The 9,885-nt window shown below is 34.2% G+C and overlaps 1 pseudogene across 1 annotated transcript; it reads right to left on the reverse strand.

The window, feature by feature from the left end:
- Positions 1–717: 717 nt before the first annotated feature.
- Positions 718–9,407, reverse strand: LOC149798064 (heat shock 70 kDa protein 12A-like; annotated as a pseudogene). The gene is made up of 4 exons (XR_016421954.1): positions 7,168–9,407; positions 6,132–6,356; positions 4,968–5,139; positions 718–4,716 (listed from the first exon to the last, which is right to left on the reverse strand). The product of XR_016421954.1 is annotated as a heat shock 70 kDa protein 12A-like (transcript).
- Between the last annotated feature and the right edge of the window lie 478 nt (positions 9,408–9,885).

Here is a 9,885-nt window from a genome sequence, read left to right on the forward strand (position 1 = left end):
AATATAAACTATACTATAAATTTACAGTAGTGCATGCACCTATTTTAATGTAAAATTGCGCAAGACAAATTTAATCTACATATAAAGTAATATGGTATGATGTTAGAACACATTCGTAAAAGAAAAAGGTTGCTCCTCATCACAATATTTCGTAGTGACAAACGTAACTAGCGTCTTCACTAAAATACCAAAAACTATTTAGTGTAACTTTCATGATTTATATAGATATATGACCTGGTAAGGACACGAGATCGGAGCACAGTTATGAAAATTGACCTGGTTCTTAAATGTTTGTTGGACTAGACTATACATTTCTTCTGATTGAGCAAAGTATCTAAGATGATCTAATTTAATTCTCACTGACCTTAATATGCTGTACATGGAACAATGAATGATATGTACTAAGTATTATAGATATTGCAGACTTTTAAGTGTTTACTGGCTAGACATAAGACTTAGACTGATTATATGCTGGTTGGAACCATCTCAGATATTTCGAATGATACTTGGCCAATAAAAGAAAGTACAGAAGAAATAGAAGAACTGTTAAGAGTAAACACAACGAACAAAGGCATGATATGTATAACTCCGAGTAAGTGTCATTTGAAATTCAAACGTACACAATGTGCACATGAAATTCGAAAAGTGACAGAAAAGAAAATGTAAGCAAAAACGCGAAATTCTGACAAACACTGAAATTAAAATTGGACGTCAATGTATATGCATGTACACGTTTATATGACAATTGTTCGAACTAAAACAAAAAACAAAATACTCCATTCAACTAACTTTAACAAAGCATAAAGACAGATATCAGCGAATACACATTTTATCATCAATTACAATGCACAATATGTACTTGGGCCAAACAAATCAGTTAACAGAAAATAATTAAACAGACGATTGCTTTAACCTCTTACCATTGTTGTATATTTTGAGATATATCGGAATAAAGTATAAAAACACTCAAGATAAATTTCAAGATTAAAAATAGATTTTAACAAATGAATTATGCAAGTATTTGCACGAGAGATTGGTACTGTTCCTCTAGCATGAAGTGACTCCCTAACAAACATCAGAAATTTCTTTCACGTTAATACATTATTTCAGCGTGTTCAGGTAACTTACCAATATTTCACTATGATCGACTGTATATTAATTGCTTTCCAACGCAAAAATATAATGCCGCATGTATTTTTTATTCCTTTTCACATATATGCTAAGAATATACCATGTTGCGCCAAGTATATTAAATCGGGTATGATAGAGTTATTGTGTTCATGTTTTCCAGTTCTGTATATTTTATGATAAACAAATATTTCATTTTGAATCCTAACATTTTCTCAAATTGGAATATACGACAAAACAAATTATGCACAAGCTACTTGAAAAGATAGATCGGCTAATATCTGCATATATTTTTTATTAAATCTGACCAAACGTATTTATCATTGATATCCATTCTCAATTACAAACACAAAAATAAAATGCAATTATGTCATGATTTAAAGTCTTCAAAACTAAGTATTTAAGTCAGGTCATATGTACTCCTATTCTATATCAAACAATGGTCTTATGAAAGTTATACATATATAATTTTTATTTTCTTAACATATGTTATTTATAAATAGCAATATACCCAAAATGAATGGACTAAACCTGACAGGATGCTAACTATATAAAACAAGGTAAAAGATACCATGGGTTTCAATCTCGACCTCTTCTAAATTCTCATTCTTCTAAGCTTATCTCAACACAGATTCAACATGGTGACATTTTCAGATAGATGACAATATATTATTATGTGCATGAACATTGGTGAGTCAGCCCATTACAGATTCGGCCCTTATAAATTTAATTACGAAATCTCCCCCTAACATACTCGGCCCATTACGGAGTCGGTCCACAACAAATTGGCCATACCTTTGATATTGTATAGCTTCGTAAGAGCTGTTATTACTGAATAATAAATAGCAAACAATGTCCGTTTTGGACCAATGTTTAAATTTGTTTGTTGATCCTTACCTTTGATCTCATATGGCCTCAAAAATACAAACTTTTGTACTAAAAATACGTAAATATATAACAATTAGAATTGTTTGCTTTGTCGCAGTACTTGTCTTTTTAAAAAAAAAAATATCACTATCGATTTTACTCAGTTAGCATACCGACCTAGCAAGGAAAGAGACGATTTAAACTAACAATGCTTGAAAACAGTTACTGTTGATACAAGTTACTGTAAACGACTGGGACGTGCGACTGTAATCAGATTCACACGTGTTAACACATATTTACAGTCACATGTAGTAGGGTTGACGCGTCCTACCTTCAACTTAATTAACAATTAACATAGCGGCACGACAAGGGCAAATTCAAATGTTGGTTATACAGTATATAAGTTAATTAATCTGTTATTATGAGCTTTTTCCCTGTATTTATATTGCAAAATAAATGACCGTTGATTTAAGAAAAAAAACTAAGTGACCGTTTGAAAAAAAGAACATTACAGTGACGTTGCTATTATATAAATCGTGTACATATAGACCGAGTATGTAATGGGCCGTGTACGTTATAAGGCGTTGGGGGTAGGCCGAGTTCGTTATGGGCCGAGAAAGCTAATTGCCCGAATATGCTATGGGCCGATTATTCCCAGAATCTTAGGTGCTATCCCATTTGATAACTCAAACGTGATAGCAGACAAATGATTTCTAATTGTTTATTAGTAACCAAAACTGTTTTGCTTTTCGTTACTATGGCTGAGGAAGAGTAGCGGTAGGAAGCCGAAGGAACTGATCGTCGTTAATACCAAGTAAAACAAGTAATACAAAACAGTAAGAAACAACAAGCTTTTTAAAATGAACAAATAATTAATTTACCTTTAATACAAAGTGAAAAAAATAAAACGAACTTTCGATATTGCAAATTAAATCCCAACTAATGCTAGAATTAGAGACACATGTACTCAAGATTACATATCTGTTTAAACTTTGGTGGAAATCCAAATTAAATCCAATGCTGGAAGTTTTGCTGTACCTGTAGGTGTTCGTGTAGTGATGATGTGCCAACAGTCTTTTGTTGTATCACCCTAATACAATCTAAGAATAAATTCGTGTTTGAAATTTCACTATAATTCAAGTCTCTATTTGCAATCAGGTTATTTTAGCACTTTGTACTTCCAGTGAAGAATCACATGAATTAAATAATTTGAATACATAAAATCCAGCCCAAATGAATTACTGCACACAAAAATAATACAATTGATTATGCTAAGTTCTGAAAGCACGAATAAATAATTTATAGATAAACAAGGTTATATAGTCTGTACTTGACCTCAGATCACAATTGGCATTTTCTACAAAGAACTATTATCTAATGGAAAACAAACTTCTAGAAGGCTCTTCATGTTTGCAAAATAAAATCTTAATTATAATTTAAGTCTATTACTACAATTATAATATAGAATATGAAATACATCAGGTACACCAGGGACATTTATAGGGGAAGTACAATAACCTAGACCTAGGTCCAGACACAAGTAAGTATGTTTACTTCTAGTAATAATCATCCGAATACTAAACACATATACAAAGATAATATTTCAGCTATGTCTTAGGTGCGTACAGAATTAAAACAATCAATGATTCAATTCTTTCTCTACCCAAGAAAACTGACAATGGCCTTTATAACATTTCCTGTTCTTTTCTCCATTGCTGTAACTTCGATTTCTGTACCTCCAAAAGTCATGGAGAAAAGAAAACTTCTCTGGTCCCTTGGCACACTTTTATCGAGAATATTAATACTGACATATCCAAGCTTCACACATCCGTCATCTGTGACGTACATTCGGGATTTCTGGGTTGAGGCATATACTGCAAATCCAATGGAACTTTGACTTTCTTTCGACGGTACGTAACTTTTTTCTGTAGTAGTCACGTTTAATGCCACAGATTGACCTATTTCAACATATTTATCAAATATGTCGTTACAACGTGGACCATCATCGCATTATATTCGCTTCCTGATGTCATGCTTTGCATTGTCAAACGGGACTGTTACGTCAACACCGTATGTGTATTTGCAGACACGATGTGAAACAGAAGATGGACTATGACCAAAAACTACTGCCCCCTTCAAGATCACTAACCCTGCTTCTTGTGGTATGACGTCTTTGACGTTAGGAAAGCTGGATCGAATGGCATGTTGAAGCATCTTGGACTCAGAAAATCCTCCTACCATCAGAATGCTGGATACGCTGCCGACAATCTTGTCTTTCATCAGCTCCTTAACATGGGATACAGTGTTTTGAATGACATTAGAGAAGAGACTTTTCATTACTGGGGCATTTATACGAAGTTTGTCACCTGTCAAGGATACTTCGTTTGCATATCTTGTCTGCATCAAGGCTGTGCGAAGATCTTTATGAGACACATTCTCAAGATTTCTTTCAAAGAGGATGGTAATCGAATTGTAACTTTATTATCGTTGTCCGGAGCAATATCTCTCTTCTTTATCTCAAAGTCTCTGAAATGTCCAGATAGTCATCTTTGTTCTCAAGCTGGAAAAGCTGGAAGACTGGATTTCCAACCAGGCTAATTAAAAATTGCTTATAGGCTTCGTCTACTTGAGTTCCTCCCCATGCTCCACCACTGGCTTTTTGAAGTTCTTTCAGTCTTCCATCACACAAAACTTCGTGAACAGTGATATATATCGTTCCACCTATGTAAGATACATAAAAAATTATGACAGTACTGCGTTACATTTAGTGTCTTCAGAAAGGTATTCTTGAGAAATGTTTATGGTTATTGGTTAAAAATATTCATATTACAAGGGTATGATAAAACGAAACCATTTGCTAACCGGACTTTCACGAAATAAATAACATAGTTTTAGTTTCGATTGATATTTTCAGTTTATATATGTAATTCAGAGGCAATGCAAAATTAATGATAACGAAGTGATTCATTAACCTCCAGCGTCCAACACCATGTATACTGAGCCCGGCTTGAAATAAATCATTCCTCCTCCTTCGATCATCTTCTCTACTGGGAGAAGGCGGCAGAAAATGGACGCTGTTTCTGGTTCTAGTGCTATCTTCAGGTTTTCGTTTTTAATCCCAGCTGAGAAAGACATTTGGTGATGCTTTTAAAAAAATGCCAAATCTACCTATATCGCATTGTTCGACTTGAGCGACAGGTTTATCAGTAGCCCCTTACATTCAAAAAAATTAGTAAACAAATATGTGGAAAAAGCTAGCAACTTAAGTAGTGAAGAAATACAATCAGCATTAATATCTGAAGAAAACTGTGTCTGAATGATTATGTTCTTGATATTTCTGGTTTCAAGGACAAGCATGCATATTTCAGCATGTACGAAAGATACTAGTGTAGTATAATGGTTGATTTCATTTTCCTTACATTAAAATGGCTGAAATTTATCAAAACTTTGTTTATCTACTATTATTAATAATATGTTATATCGTTCTGTTTATCAGATGGGAGGTCTGTGATTGGCCCTACTATGATTGTCATTAGATAATTATATTATCCGGTCTCAATGCTTAAAAAAGACGCAAACGATCGCAGAACGCACAAATTAGTAAGTGGCTCATCCATAAAAGCGTGATGGGACGCAGCCGATATCTTTAGACCAGCCCCTGATACTATCTACAAAACTATCAGTTGATCATTCTCATCCGTATGATAATATGAAAGATTCGAAACTTGCGTTTTCTCCGCTTTTAAGTAAATAATATACATCCGTGCGAAATATGGTCTCGTGTCAATCCACAACATTGTTCAGTCATAAATAAGTACTTTCAATCAATACGTGGAACAAATAATTCCGAATTTTAAATACACTTTGAAAGTTCTGTTCTTATGACACCTATTCTAGACTGAACGATCCACACTAGGCGTTAGACGTACAGGTTGATTATGACGGTAATAAGCCAGCTTTTACGCAAGATATGTCATAAAATAACAAGGGCAATCTGACATAATTTCATAGAAATTATTGGCACTTAATGTGACTGTTCTATTAGAATGAGTATCCTATAACCATAGCACTAAAATATTCAATTACTGTAAATTTATTGATAATAGTTCAAATTAATACGGGTTTGTCAAAGCAACCTCAACTGCAGCCTCCCTCATGAATTGTTTGGCAGCATCAGTCCAGATGGCGGGAACGGTCAGAACCCACGTAATCTCATCTTCTGTGATGTGCCCACTGGACAGTCGATCTTTGCTGTTTTTCAGCATGTCCTCTTTCAGGTAACGAATGACAAGTGAGAAGACGGTTTTTGCCGGCAAAGATTTTTGAGTTTCGTCTTCTAAATCTATATTTCTATCGAGCCCCTGTATACAAGAGATAATTGTATAGATGATTTCGGATGAAAAGACTGCAGAAATACATTTTGTTTAATATTATTATGATCTATAAAAATGAAGACTGCTTATCCCTACATCAAGAAGTCCTTATGGGCTATGAGCGGGCCTCAGACCATGAAGTTGTGAGACATAAGCAAAATCGCACGCAGTATATATGTGGGGTTTGCTTTGCAGCTGTGTGTGGCAAGATTATTAAAAAGAACAATGCTCAAAATTTTCAATGACTGTTACAGAGAGAAGGAGCTGTATCGCTGCAAAAGGTAATGGCGATGAGATAAAATTGCAAACAAATTATCAATATGCTTTCCTCAGCGCGACGAATTCTGCAAACCCTGTACAACAGCACAGTTGACTGATTTAAACACAATTTTGCCTATTGCTTTTCTCGAACATGGACTCTCAATAACCAATCACACGATTGTGCATAATGCCTAATAATTGCAACCTATAAATAGCCTAATAATTCGAAAGAAAAGCAGACAAGAAGAAAACACTTCTCATCTCTCTGTAATTACATAATTTTATCTATTCTAACACTTTCGACAATCCATTTAAAAAAAAACTTATGTTTGGAAAGAACACTTCAGCACAAGAGAATAACGCTTGAGATAACGATGGAGTGGGAAGTGGTTATTATTATTATTATTATTATTATTATTATTATTAACTGTTGTTGTGAAGTTTTTGATTATTTTGCATTATTGCCGTTGTTGTGGTTTTTATTGACAGTTAATGGTGATAGTGGTACTGATGTATGGTCGTGATAGTGTCTTCTTACCATTTTTCCATGCAGCATCATTTTGAAGCGACGGAAGTAATACCATCGTTTGTGTTCATTGTTGCCATCAGTTGCTAACTCACTATACTTGGTTTCAGCTTCATACCCAAAGGAATCAAAAGTTCTTCCATCCGGTTTTATCAAAACTGTTGTTGGGGCCTTCATCGATACAAGTTGTCCCCCATACCACTGCCTTGCACCGATCTTCGTTGGATCTGTATCGTATTCGTGTTTGAACGAGAACGCCCAGCCGGAATAAGTAGTTCCGAAATCTATAGAGGAAAATGCAAGTATTTGTTGCTGTTTTACTCCCATGCGCAAATCGTCTTATTTTTTGTTTCGATATATAAAATATTGATAACATATACCAGATGTATGTAGCTCATATTCTCGAGCGAATTCAGAATAATTTTATATGACATCATATTTAAGGGCACAAGAAAACAGAACTAATATTTACAACAAAAGTATTTGTATTTTTTACGGTTTGTATTCTAAAAGACGATTTAAAGTATTTACCATTTCTGTTTTTATGATACATCGTGGGCAAAACAATCAACCTGCAAGATAAAGGTAAAGCAATCATTCCAACATAGAAGAATAGTAGATACATAAATTCCAAACCGAAATATTTTATACATGCAATTTTCTTTTGAGTTTGCTTCTTCAGATGAAAATGCTCCAAAAGCAAAGATCATATTTAAATGCACAAATGACAACAAAATAAACTGCTCCATGTCTCCATCCCACCCTGCCTTTCAAGACACAAAACTCCCACCGCATATGAGAGAGAAAGAATTACAAACAAACGAAAGTGATATCCCTGATTGTAAACGATAACGCTTGACAATACTCGACAGAATCTGTGTTTAATATAAATAAGATAAATAAATAAGCTTTGCCGTCATACACGTAATTTTTCTTCAAGTGTTATCCTCTGTCCCGTCAATTAATCGTAAATTAGCTCAAACAAAACGGAATAACCAATGGTATGGCTTCTTCAATACACCACGCTCCTTTGTTGCTGAAGAGAATATTGCAAGATTGTTTGATGCAGCTACTTGATTTATGAGCTTTTTCGAGTTTTGAAAAGAATACTGTAGCCAATTCCAAATGATGGTAATTATGTTATTCATTTCAGTTGCCATTTATTACTGTAAATTGCATTTATTTATTATTTTTGTTAAAATCGTTTCTAGAAATAGGTTTCCATTTTCTTTTCTGAGGGTGCTTATACAGTATCGCAGTGTCTAAATTATGTCTAGTTGATGTTGCCTTAAAATGCTGTATCAATCCCTAAACAAAGGATACAGAGCCACCTATTAAACAATACATTTTACTTCAGTCTGGTCATTTTTTCACAAGCTTTCTTTTATTTTCACTTCTTAAAGTCTTTTGTTCCGTTTGCTTTTCTTCTAGTCTTTGCTTTGCTCTTTGTTATTATTTAAGTTTTTTGTTGTAGATGCTTTCAATGTTGGTTTCTCTGTTCAATTTCAAGTGAATATTTTGTGTTGGGGAGTTGATTTTTCTGGTGATTGGACAGCTTTAGAATTTTCTCTATTTTATTTTGACCAATTTCCATTTGTTTGGAAACAAAATTAAAAGTCAAACGTAAATGACTAAACCTATATAAATAAGCAGCAACAAAAAATAGTACAAACATGGAATCCAAACAGCAAATATTTTTTTTTAAAAATCCATAAGTCAAATCTACCACAACCAAAAGGGGACTACTTCCAAGAACGACACTTCATTGCGAGGACAAGCGCCGAGAAAGATGAATCACCCTACGCAGATGAAAAGAGAGAAAGAAAAAACATCATTGGCCTCTTTCACCACCACCATACCGTCACAGCAAAGTGCGTCCAAGAAGGGAAAGGATTCGGTAGATCTAATGGAACATTTTCGCATTCCAATGACTCAGACAGCGATTTCGAGAAAATTAAAGACAACAAACACCTACACAGTGAACTTAAAAGCATTCGCATCTGACATTCCACCCGAGGAAGCAGCAGGTTTCATTACGGATTTATTTGATTCACTGTTAGAGGAACTCAAACGTCAGTGCCAAGTCAAAGATCGAGGTCTTTTGAGCATATCTATTTATCACGACAGTTTGAAATCTTCTGTATGTCTCGGATTTAGTACACACGCAGAATTAACTTCTTCGAACCTTTAGAGGGCTATTGGAGACATGCAGACGATGAGAGAAAAAATTTCCATCACTGATGGAAAAGTGACCATTCATATGATATTACGTTGTACATCCATGGGAACGAGACAATGACTGCACTTGATCTGCTTACCGATAAATGTACCTAGTACGATGGATATAACAGCACATTTACGAATGAAAAGGAGTACGTGATGGGAAACATCTACGCTGTGACACAAGTGGTAGCTTACCAGATTTGAAACAACGTGTGTGACGGATATAGAGAGTAACATGAACTTTGTCCTATTTGATTGTTTGTTTCTTGTTTTAGCTTTTTCTTAAAAATAAAAATTTAATGTAGCGTGAAAGAAAATGGAATTCTTTTATAAAATGTAAATACGTTGTAAATCAAGTAACTTTTTTGAAGGCATGAATGTTAATTTTAAAAAGTATTTTACTACAACCAAGAAATAAATAACTTGTAAATAGTTTTGTTTAATGTCCAAATGATTATGTATTAAATGGATGTTGCTTAGATCATAGCACAGGCCAGAAAGCCCATG

The sequence above is a fragment of the Sinohyriopsis cumingii genome, chromosome 6 (genome assembly GCF_028554795.1).
Source record: "Sinohyriopsis cumingii isolate HCF-2022 chromosome 6, ASM2855479v2, whole genome shotgun sequence".
In the NCBI taxonomy this organism is placed as follows: Eukaryota; Metazoa; Mollusca; class Bivalvia; order Unionida; family Unionidae; genus Sinohyriopsis; species Sinohyriopsis cumingii.